Source organism: Dama dama, chromosome 30 (genome assembly GCF_033118175.1).
Source record: "Dama dama isolate Ldn47 chromosome 30, ASM3311817v1, whole genome shotgun sequence".
Classification (NCBI taxonomy): domain Eukaryota; kingdom Metazoa; phylum Chordata; class Mammalia; order Artiodactyla; family Cervidae; genus Dama; species Dama dama.
The window spans coordinates 30,997,347-31,009,476 of record NC_083710.1 but is presented as its reverse complement, the minus strand read 5'-3'; the positions used below and the strand labels follow the sequence as shown (position 1 = coordinate 31,009,476).

General features: G+C 39.2%; 1 long non-coding RNA gene across 1 annotated transcript in view; it reads right to left on the bottom strand.

Annotated features, from left to right (window-relative positions):
- Window positions 1-9,386, bottom strand: part of LOC133049294 (uncharacterized) — a 122,870-nt gene extending 113,484 nt beyond the window's left edge. The window contains exon 1 of the long non-coding RNA XR_009691288.1: window positions 9,267-9,386. This is a non-coding gene — a long non-coding RNA (uncharacterized LOC133049294). The remainder of the gene's footprint in view (window positions 1-9,266) is intronic.
- Window positions 9,387-12,130: the final 2,744 nt, after the last annotated feature.

Here is a 12,130-nt window from a genome sequence, read left to right as displayed (position 1 = left end):
AGACTCGAAGATATCACTGATGTGTCTTCTCTGGGAGGTGGGAAAGGGGCTGCATTCCTTATCAATCCTGCCTAAGAGACTGAATGTACAAGCCGGCAATGGCTAGACCAAATGTAACAACCGAACTCTGAGGCCAGCCTCTGAGCAGTCAGCTCATCAGAGTCAGGACTTGGCGAGAGATGGTCAGATTCCCTGTTCTATTTTAATCCCTGCTTCCAACTCAAGAGTTAATTAGCCAAAAAGAAAAAGAAAAAAAAAGAAATGCTCTCCTAACCAATCATATGGGATGCTGCACTTCTAGCTAGCCCTCCTCCTGCTTTTGCCAGCAGTGTCCAGAAAGATCACACCTTTTCTCACCTTCCCTTTTTCCACTATAATAGGTGTCATGTTCCTCTGCCTTTGAGTCCCTGAAGTATACGTGGTGGTGGCTGACTCCCTTGTTACAGTAAACTCTAAATAAATCACCTCTGTTTGTTCTCATTTGGATGGTCTTTATTTGTTTCTGCTCTCCTGTATCTATCCTCAGCTCAGTCACTCTTCGCAGTAGTATTATCTGGCAGACAATTTGATGATTTGGGAGGAAGCATCACTAGGAATCACTTCTGTCCCTCAAACTAACTCTGTGACTTTGGACCATCTGTTAACCCGTTGAACTCCCATTTCCTGAATCTGTAAAATGAAATGTGTCCATCACAAGGTGATGAAATTCTGTGTCCTGGTGTTCAGAAGACGTAGTCTGTCACACTGTAGACTAGAAGTCCAAAGATCCTTAACTATCTACACATATATTTCCCTGCCTATAATTTTCAGAAGGAGAAAGAGAGAAGGAAGAGGGAGGAAGGAGAGCAGGGGGCAGGGAAGCAGATGGGCTGTCTCAGATCTGATCCAGTTTAAAGCTTCTCTTAACAGGGAAATGAGAGGCCCACGGTTTCCAAACTCCCTTGAATGAGGAGACCAGTGTCTGTTTTACTTGCCTAAACCTGACACTGCAGCACCTGTTCCTCCTCCAGTCTGAGCAGTGATAAAGTCTGACCTCACCGCTCTGAAGAGGGCCTGGCAACCTGTAACAGGAAGGGATGTGTCCAAGTGCAGCCTCTGCAGGAGAGGGGAATGAGAATTAGGCTGTACAGACACCAGTGGGGACTAGTTTCTGTTCTGTCCTCACTGCTCCAGAGATGAAACAGACATTTATTTGATCCTAGCGATTACACGTCCTTTCCAATTAGAACTCAGGACCTGGGAGGGAAAATGTAGGAGTGCTGAAGAGGCACTAATTTTTCAACATCACATTCTGTTCTACTTGGTACCTTTTTCACCACATGAAACTACCCATTCAGGCTTTCTTGATTCTACATATTCCTGTGGTCCATTGTCACTCATCACACACATTAAATAAGGATTCAGTCGCATATGCATTCAATTCGTTTTCACAGTCATTGAGTCTTTGGTATTATAGTGAGAAAGAACAAATCAACATTTGGGGTTCAACATAAATAGTACATTTCTTCTGAGGTTTTCTTCTCTGAGGAAGCACAGAGCTACAATGACTTTGAAATTCGGTTAAAAGTTTGAGGCATTCACAGCTTGCTGCATGTGATGGACTTAGTAATACTCTTTCTCACCTGGAGGAAATAAGTTGCTTGCTTTGAATTTCAGTTATCAAATTTAAAAGCCTTACTCCTCTGGACCAAAAGGATACAGTGAGACAGTGTGGGAGAAACTGGTTATAAACTATGTTGTAAATGTCACAATTATGAGAGAACAGGAGGCCAGAGGAGATGGGAGTCCCTGTTACTAGGCCACCCAGTGAAGCATCCAACAACACAACTCAGGTTCTTTAAAGGCAAGTCCCTGCTCCTTATTCAAGGTAATTCTTGATTATGGTTTAACCTGTGACTCATTGTATATGAAAATCAGAATAGGAGAACACCTGAACCCTTTCACATCTTATGCAGTTTATGAAAATCTTCAAGAAAGCACCCCTGTGGCATTTTTCATATTCTCAAGGTATATATGATTCCCCATGCCCACCCCCACAAAAGATAGGAAAAAAAAAACATTAAGAACTCTTAATCTACTACTATGAAACATGGAGGAGGATATCAAGTTAAGGACAAAAAATAAGAAAACAGTCCATGGATACTACTCAATCTTATCATGGTTTAGAAGTAATGGTTACTTTTGTACCTCTAAGTAAGTAATAAGAACATTCAAATTATTCCTTTTGACCAGCAGCTCAAGGGAAACGATGCTTTTTCCACCAGCTCCCTTCACCCAGTTCCTTTGTACTGTTTTATTTTGATAGAAAGACAATGCCTAATAGGATCATTTCAAAATATGGAGTAATCACTACCTAGGATATTTTTTCTCTTGCAAGGGAAAGTGCTTGTATATTTTGGCTTTCCCATGTTTCTCCCAATAATGAGGCTAAGTAATGTTGTTGAACTAGAGGCTGGCTGGCTTTCAGAAGCAGCCATTGAGAAAGGACTGATCTGAAATGAGAAAAGAGGGAACCATTAAGCTAAAAATAAAATGAATGCCAAGCTTTGACTCTCTCCAGGGTTCTCTTAATGTGTCATAACTTATGCTTCATGAAGGTCCCACGGAGGGTGGTCATAAGTCAATGTCACTTGGCTGGTTCAGTGCAGGCCATTGGGCTCAATGTGTCAGTATACTCTGCCCCTGCCCACAGGGGTCTGGGATAAACCAAGACATAAAATAACCCGACTTGCCCCTGAAGGAAGAGAAGCTGCTGCTAAAATGAGACTTGGCCTTTTAGTAAGGTCTACACATCCCTTTGACCCCAGGCCTTTTGGCAGAATTTCTGGGACTGGCATGCCACAGCTTCTTAATCTCTAAACAGCAGAAAATTTATACACCACCTCCATGGATCTCAGAAGAAATGGCCAACAATTCTCTGAATGCATGCTGTTTAAATGTTACAGATATATGGTTCAGGACTCACTATACAGAATCATAGCATTTATGGGTAGCATTATGGACGGAATCTTAGACACCATTTTAGTCTAGGAATTACACACAAGCTAGAGAGAAGACTCCTTGGCAATGTTAATTGAACACAGTGGTTACAAGCTGAGACACCTTGTATCCAGTTGCTTGGTTTTGAATGTCAGTTCCATCTCTGCACTGCTCTACCTCAGTGTCAGCATGTGAAAACTAGGAATAATTCAAGTTTCTATGTCATAGGGGGCTCTGAAGAGTAAATCAGGTAATAATATATTTAAAGTGTTTGGGGTATCTGTCAAGCTAAGTACTATATAATGTTTGCTCATATTGTTGAAGAATTTCACACAGTGCTACATAACACTTATTATACAGTTTTTAGTTCTTATTAACCACAAAAGAACCTACATGTATTTGAGAAGTGGTAAATCATGTATATGGGATATATTATCTATTCAGTTTACACAGTGTTTAGGGAATATTTTTGGACCAGTTTCGTTACTAGAAGTAAATTCTCTTTCCCAAGGTATATACAGGGTTGGAATGGAGGCTAATTAAAAGCAAAAACAATAGGAATTAAAAACTTTATTGAATGTTCCAGTCGCCATGCTAGGTGGTTTACCAGGCGTGATTTTATTTCATTCTCCTGACAGCCCTACCAGGTTAATACTATTATGATCTCTATTTTTACCCATGAGGAAACATACTGATAACCCTTACATGCCTTTCCCAAAGCTGGCATGTTGCAGGGTCTAGCTCTAAATCTTAGGCTGTGCTGTAAGTCACACTATGTACTGACTTCTTTCCAGTGACTCTAGATTAAGAGCAATGGAAATCATAGGTTTCTGAGAATCACTTGCAGACCTGGGATAAAGACTCAGCCTCAAGCCAATAATCAACAGATGCAGATGGGTAAACAAGAGCACAGATACAGGAAAGCAACCCTTGTAGAAACAAATGGAAAGGAATGCAGAAGTCTCTACCATGTAAACACAGTCCTAGCAGTGGCACAGGGAAAAGAGGTCAGCTCATCAGTGGTTTCCCCTCTCTCCTGTCTTTCTTTCATTTCAGAGTGAATTCATGCATTTTCCAGCCTCTCATGCCTTGGCTCAGCTGGTGTGTTCCACACCGTCTCCTGGATCTCAGATGGTCCTTGTCCTTTGAGGCTTCCACAGCTTGTTCAACTGCATCTGAAATCTTTCCCCTGGTTGCTGACACAATGTGAAGACTATTTTCTTACCTGACCCTGTCCTACAGGGTCCTGACTGTCCAACCATACTTTGTTACAAAATTTAACCATTATTCTTAATCTTCTAGAGACTTTCAGATTTTCCCTGCCCTTCTGGGCTAACTACTACCCTCCTCTCTATATTCACCCACAGATGACTTAGTAACATTGAAATGAAAAGATCCTTTGGAATAGGAAGTCTTAAAGTCATCATATTAATTGACCAATAATTTGGACTGTAGGATTCAAGGGTAGTTCAAGGATGGAATGTATACTCACAAGCAACAGAAGTCACACGGGTTGGGCTGTAACTAAAGCCTTGCGCTATAGGTAGCACGAATCTCTGCATATAGCTAGCATGTCCCATGCATACTCCTCCATTATGTTTCTAACAATGTCACCAAAGGCCACATTACCTTGTCTACACTATAGAATTTATTACTATCAACCAAAATTACAAAGTTTTACTTCACAACTACAAGTTCTTCCAACTGGTATTTGTACATTTACACTTACAAACCAAGTAAATAATCTTATATTTATCATTGCTGTAAAGATCTAGGAAGATTCAGATCATTATTCCAACATGTTAAGATCTGTTTTGATTTTGGTGATGTCAAAGCAATAATATATTAAGAAATTTGTTAAACATACATTTATCTAAAACATTGATGAAAATATTAGGATAAGACCAATAACAGTTTTTTTTTTTATAAACCAACACCAGTCAGCTCCCCCTATCCCCAGTTGCTAAGAAGTATCTCTAAGTATGTTCATCCAACCAGTTATTAATCTTCCTGATTGCATTAGCTCAGCTCATATTTCTTAATCTTGTCTCCAATAACATCATGAAAGAATTACACAATGCCCCATTGAAGTTCATGTGGTAAGTAGTATTTCGTCTATTGCATTTCCTTGAACAATGCTTCCCACTAATTTGGCCAGATTTAATTTAGCTAAAAGCAATTTGACAAAAAACAATTTCATCAAGAAGACAGTTTTGTCAAAACAATAATCTAGTTAAAACAGAATAATGCCAATCGGCGTTTTTTCAAAGTTGGTCATTTTTTGTATACTCTGGACAGAATTGTGACCCATTTTGCACCTTATATATTTTTGTTCATATTTTGCCTTTTCTCAGTAGTTTAATTTCTTAAATTTCCAGCTCATTTCCAGTTAGCATTCCTATTAAGCCTTACTTATAATGTAGAATGAAACAGTCTGACTATTCAGCAATTAATTAGAAGAATGTAAATGTCTATCAACTGATGGATTATTTTTAAAAATATACTAGGTTTCAAATGCCATATGGTAAGTAAAATATCATGTGTTAGCCATTGGAAACACATATTAAAGGCTATCATACTTTAATGTGAAATCATTGGTTAGCCCTATTTGAATGTCATTATGTTAAACAATTTTTTTCTGGTTTGTATTTATAATTTTCCCATAATGAGCATGTGTTTGCTTAAAAAGTCTAAAATAATACATAAATCACAGTGATAGTCTATTGTTTAATTACTTCATTAGCTTCAAATAATTAGCTCCTTTTGCTTGATACTTAGCTTTTCTTGAGCAATTCCTTAATTGTTCAAACTTTTCACAATTAAGACAAAGTAATTGTTTGAAGATAAAGGATATACATAGTGATATAAATAAAAAGTTCTGAAAAGTGTAAAATAATGTTTACAGATACTTACAGCTTTATAAAGCTGTCCTATGTTTTATCACCCATAATGGAACATATAATGATGGAAGATCTTCATTTTCAATTAATTTATTGTGTTGACCAATTTGCTTTAGACCAAATTACCTTTGGCTATATGCTTTTACATGCTGTCTACCAAGCTAATAATACATTTGAGAAAAGAAATGTGACCATCAAGGTGATTTTTTTTTTTTTTTTTAGTAAATCTATTCTGATTCTAGGGATCCACTAGTATCTCTTTCAGTTGTTCCACAAACCACTCCTTTAACAAACCATTTTTGAACCTTGCCAGTTTGTGAAGATTAAGCAATATGTCTCAGTTCCTCTTGAAACTGTCTAAAGACAGCAATGGGGAGTAACCTCCTACTTAAAATAAGTGCCGGCAAACGTGGCTAGGATGATGTCCAGGCACTTTATTCCAAGTATTTTCTCAAGGAAATTGCTCAACTTCTCCACCATCTGACATTTCTACAGAATCACATCAAGCATATGACGTATATTTAATATTCTCCCACCCTATAGGTATCCCGATGCTATTTTTCCCTTGACCCATCTTACTGTTGCTACTGTGATTTTAAAAACCAGTGTGGTTCCAGGGCCATGACTGTTGCTTGACCCTGTTCTTACCTCCTGGTCTACATTTACGGCTGTCTGAGAGGGCAGGTGTGTAGGAGTCACCAAAAGCTCCTGGAAATTGCCAGCCATGTCTCCCTGAGGCCTGTCGTGCTGCTACCAGGTACCTAGGTGACAGGTTGCACTTTCTGTTATTTTGCCTAACACACCAAATTACGTAGATAAAATATTTAAATTATCTTCCATCTTGTCTGTGAAAAGATACAGTCAGGTTATTAACTTCTAAGTCATAGTCCTCACTTTCCTAGAGCTTTTAAAAAATAAATGGTCTAACCATGTCTCTCAGGGTCTTTGTTTACCTAGATTTGCATGCCGGGTATTCTCAGTAAAAACTGGTAGAATGATTGAAGGAATGTGCTTCACATGGGATGTGAAATTGTAGAAGATAAATTCAGCTATTCCTTCAGCCTTCCATTCATTCAATAAAAAGTGAAAAAAATAACAAAAGGAAACTATTAGCTCTAGAGGCAAATCAGATTCTTTAAATATGAGTTCTGTAATGGTGGTGATTTCAACAGGGTTTGGTTGTTAACAGTGACAGAGAATTCTTAGTCTTATAATTCTAGTGCTTTTGTCTACCTTTTGGGAAATTCCCCCCAAACATTGCGATGCTGAGAAATCAGTCTGAATACAGCTATGAGGAAAAGACTCAAGATTTTCAAAGATGAAAAACACAAGAACTTCAGTGAATCAATAGAGGAGATGTATCCTTAGATAAAGAGAGAAATCTTGAAAAAAAAATTATGATCCCTTATTAGGCAGTTTTTCCTGAACTGACATAGGCAATATATTTCACCTTTATTCCTCCTGCAACTCTTTTTTTTTTTCCCTCCTGCTTTTAATTTTACTAAAATAAGAAAAAGAATTCCTAAGAATGGCTGTGATGTAGTGTCTTGTTAACAAAGCTAACACATTGCCTAAATATTTATTCTCACGTACAGGGTATTTGGATTGCAGATGTGCAGAAATATTGTCAGGTTAAAAATAACTCTTTCCACAAGGCAGAGGTGAGCTGGAATGCTAATCCAGGCCCACTGCTTATCCTTGTGAGCCTTGCATCCTGGGTGTCCTAGCTGTACAAAGTAAACAGCTCCAGCCTCCTTTCCTTAGGAACCTCACCTTTTCTCTTGAGTCGTTTAAAAAATTAAAAAAAATTGTGCCGAGACTAGCAAGAAACAGGGCAACGAGAAAAGAAGAAAAATCCTCAAAGAGCCACTCTCCGTTCTCCCACATTCTTTATTGTGTGCCTGGTGAGGGAATTTTCTTCTCTTCAGGCCAAAGGTAGCTTAGACATTCTAATCCTTAGAGTGATTAAGTACTTTGCTTAAACCGTGTGCAGTTTATCAGTAATGTGGTTCAAAGGGTAGGCTCATGGAAATACCTGGGGCCAGGTTAGGCAGCTTAATCCTGGAAGGGAGAAAGCCTGGAGGAAGGCAGATGGCGTCCAGGTCAGGTCCCACCTGTACTGCCAATTCAGACTTTAGGCAGGGTGCCCTCGCCCCTCTGGGGTTCATCTTCTCAGCCTGAAAACTGAAAGCAACTTGTATCACAAGAATGTGCCCTGGAGGCAGTATAACAACATAGACCACAAGTCATGGGGAGAAAGACAATAATGAGCAAGAATCTAGTTGATCTGTGTGGATGCAGGTTGGTGCTGTCCATGAAAAAGGCACAAAAAGAGGCTTGGAAATCTCAGGGAAAGTCTAAGGTACTGACAATTAGTCCTCATGGAAGTGCTAAAGGCAAACTAGGAGAGAAGAGGCACAGATTTAAGAGAAAGAAGTAGCATGAATATAGGTGTAGGTCTTCTCCTTTACGGACTACAGAGCACAGACAGAAGATTCAGCATCTTATCGTCCCCTTCAACAGAGAGAGATTTTACAGTGATGCTCTCTTAGATCATTTGGATACCTGAAAGTATCCAGTATTCCACCCTTGGAGTCCGAACTTGAATGAAATCATTAAAAGCACCTATGAATTTCTACAGAAAGACTGGGATTTTTGTTAACAGCATTAGACAAGTAACTGCTTTACATGCATACTGTCGAACTTGTTCTGCAGCATCTTTTGTGTGACAGGCCTCTGACTGTTAGTCTGCATTAGAGTAACTTCTAGCCTCCCAACTTCATTTGCCACAATCACAAGGAACTGGCCTGCACACAGCAACACCTGATCCCAGCAGTTTCCATGTCTTGTAGAGCAGTGCCAACACCACTGTAACAGCAGGGTTTCACTAATTCCCCTCCCATGCTTAAATTAAACAGGCACCCAGCGACACTTAAGATACAGACCCTCAGACCTGGACTGACATTTGGTTACAATTCCACTGGGATTTTCTCTCTACAGCACTAGTCTTGCATACAGACCCATTTTCAAGTGGCAAAGGTAATTTGATCCCATTTTAAAGGATACTGATTACACTGAGAACAGAGATAAAGCCTGGTCTATCCTGGGAACATTCACACAAGTTTAAAAGTATAACATATCAATGTGACTATTTCATTTTGGAAGAATTTTTTTTAAAGCAATGGGTTTGTGTGGTGTTTTTTTTTTTTTTTTCCTTTTAAAATCAGAGCTGTATGTGCATGTTTGACAGTGAGCTGTTATTCTTAAAGACAGCAGGAGAAGGCAGCATGTTAAAGTTTCACATTAAACAAAAAAGAGTTTTAAGAAACGTTCTCAAATTACATTCACAGTTTGAAAGTTCAAGAATTGTGGCTGAGCCCTGCTTACCTTACAGTTTCAGGTCCCAAGGGGTCTTTAAGTTTAAAGCAGTACATCAACTGCGCAGGACTGATTTTCTTGCATAAAAGTCTAATCTGTCATAGCACCCAGCTCACCGGGAGGAGCCAGCCTCCTGTTCCCGAGCACCAATGAGGGAACCAAAGGAACACATGTGGGAAGTGGCTTCCTTGAAAGCCTGTCACAGTCTGCACATGCTCTCTGTGACGGAGGTGCCAAATCAACCTTGGCTGGAAGCTCACAAAGCACCTCATTGTGAGTCCCGGACATCTCTCTGGGGAGAAGAAAAGGTTATTAAAAAAAAAAAAAAAAGGCTCTAGTCAATCTGAAGTTTGCATGCTTTTGTTGGAATGGGCCTCTCATTCATTAAAAATATAGAGGAGCTATTTTCTGTTAATCAGCTTCCTGGGGAACAAGTAAAACTAATAACAATACATCTATATATTGAGATAAGAGGGGAAGCTTATCTTTTGGAATTCTGCTACTTACTGGTCCTGGCTGGTGTGAAGGAGGGCTCCATCTCATTACTTAGAAAAGGGTCTGCTCCATAAGAACTGACTGGATGCTTTATTGGAACAAAGCTCACATTTATGATTATGAGTGTGACAATAATGTTTATTAGCTTGGACCCACCAGGCACAAGGGTAAAATGAAAATCTACCATATCTCTGTTATAAAATCATCAGTGACACTGACATAATATTTCAACTGGACTCTCCCCATCAAGTTAACTAGAAGTCATTGTGAGAAGGAATTGCACATCTTCTCGTGGAACAAAGATGTACAATCACCAGAAAAACATTTGCCTGTGATCGTCATAGACACCTGCTTCAATGTGTTACAGAAAAGCGTTATTGAGTGAGGGGAAAAAAGTCAAAATTGCTCAAACCTCTTTAAAATCCAAATGTTAAAGTCTTGATCCATGACTACCCTTTGCTTGGAGTTTGATATTCAGTCCTTCTGCCATCTTTGCTCAGACACTAGCCTGAAACAGTTTATCACAGTGAGCATGTAGCTATGGATGTAAATAAGGTAGAAAAGCAGCACCATGAGTGGAGCAAGGAGACCCATGTTCAAGTTCTGGATCTGTTTGTATCATCAACTCTAAGCCCAGGAAAATCCTGAGGTCTCTCTGGGTCTCATTTTTTGTTTTTTCCTGTAACGTGAGGGAGTTAAACTAGTCCAGAAATGGAAAAGAGAATGCATGCAGCCTCTGAGTGCAGTTCGCTGGGTAGGGGCTAAAGTGAGATGGAAACATGAGTCTGTATTTCAAGGGTAGCTTTTCCTCCCAAAATAACTGAGCCAAATTGAAATGTGCACTGAATTAGGCTAAATCCACTAATTTTTAAAAAGAAGCTTGATATTCGGATATTTTAAAAATGTGAAATCTAAGTTATTATATACGTAACTTATTCAAAATATTTAAAAATACTGTGAATACCAAATAAAATCTATCTGCTGGTTAAATTTGCCCTTCAGGCTATCAGTTTAAGATTTGGCAACTGGTAATTTTAAACCTTATCCTGCTGGAAAATAAATAATCCAGAGAAATTAGTCTCTAAAAGAAACTGTCTTTCAGCATGGTTAGCAGTCAAAGTAGGACTTAAAGAAAAAGCTTCTAGTAATTTGTGGTGAAATTAGGGACCTTTGCTGCCCTGCTTTATGATGGTGACCACATGATCAGTGACCTCATGCATCCAGTTTTCCATGGAACGGGCTGGAGTAGGACCTAAGGAAGGGATCATTAACACTCTAAGAATCTGAGGAAGGAAAGGAGGCAGGAGAACCTACACAGGGGAGAAAAGAAAAGATCATTCCAGTAATATAAAAACCAACTGAATGTAGGCTACCAGTCTTATCACAAGATCGAAATACCAGAATTAAAAGTTCCAATATGGTTCACAATAAGTAGTTAAATTCAGAAATTGAGAGGAAGAGAAGATTTCTTGACTTGATGAATAAAAGAGATGTTGGGCGGCTGAGTGGGGTGGAGATGCATGCAAAGCAAAGTTGACTGAATAAGCCTTTTCTACATCAAAAGGCAAAGTTAACAGTGAGATTACTCAGTCCTCAGGGTCTGAGCCCTCTGCGCAATGCTGTCCTTCGTGAGCCACTGGATGAGCTCTAACTGGGTGGAGAAGGCCACATTATGAACGCTGACTCATCCTTGTGAGGGAGAGGGTGCTGACTCAGCAAGGACCCAGGCCAAAGTCCTGCAAACATGCTCAGTAAACATTTGTCCTGGCTGATGGACCCTGGCCAGGAGACTAAACCAAAGACCAAGACAGGGAAGAGGTGGTTTAGTCTCTTAAGTCATGTCCAACTCTTGTGATCCCATGGACTCCTCTGTCCATGGAATTCTCTAGGCAAGAATACTGGAGTGGGGTTGCTATTTCCTTCTCCAGGGGGATCTTCCAGACCCAGGAATTGAACCCAGGTCTCTTGCATTGCAGGCAGATTCTTTACCAACTGAGCTATCAGAAAAGTCTAATCCTTCAAGACTCAGCTGGTAATCTCAATCATTTTACTCCAGGAAATCCCTCTCTTAACCTCTTAGGCAGCCTTTCTTATAGAACATCTTTTATTTTATTTTATCTTGGTATAGTACTTAAAGTGGATTTTTAATTTTATTTTATTGTCTACTTCTCTATCTACCACATTAAACTATGGCTTGGTTGAGGTAGGAATATCATTCTCATATTTCTTTAATCCAGGAATTTAGAATAGTCTGTGTCTAGCTCATGTAAGTAACTTAATAAATATTAGTTGAATGAATTAGTAAATAGAAGTTAGTAACTGGGAGAAATACTGTGCATTATATATGCAGTGAAATTAAAGTTATAAGGCAAATATTT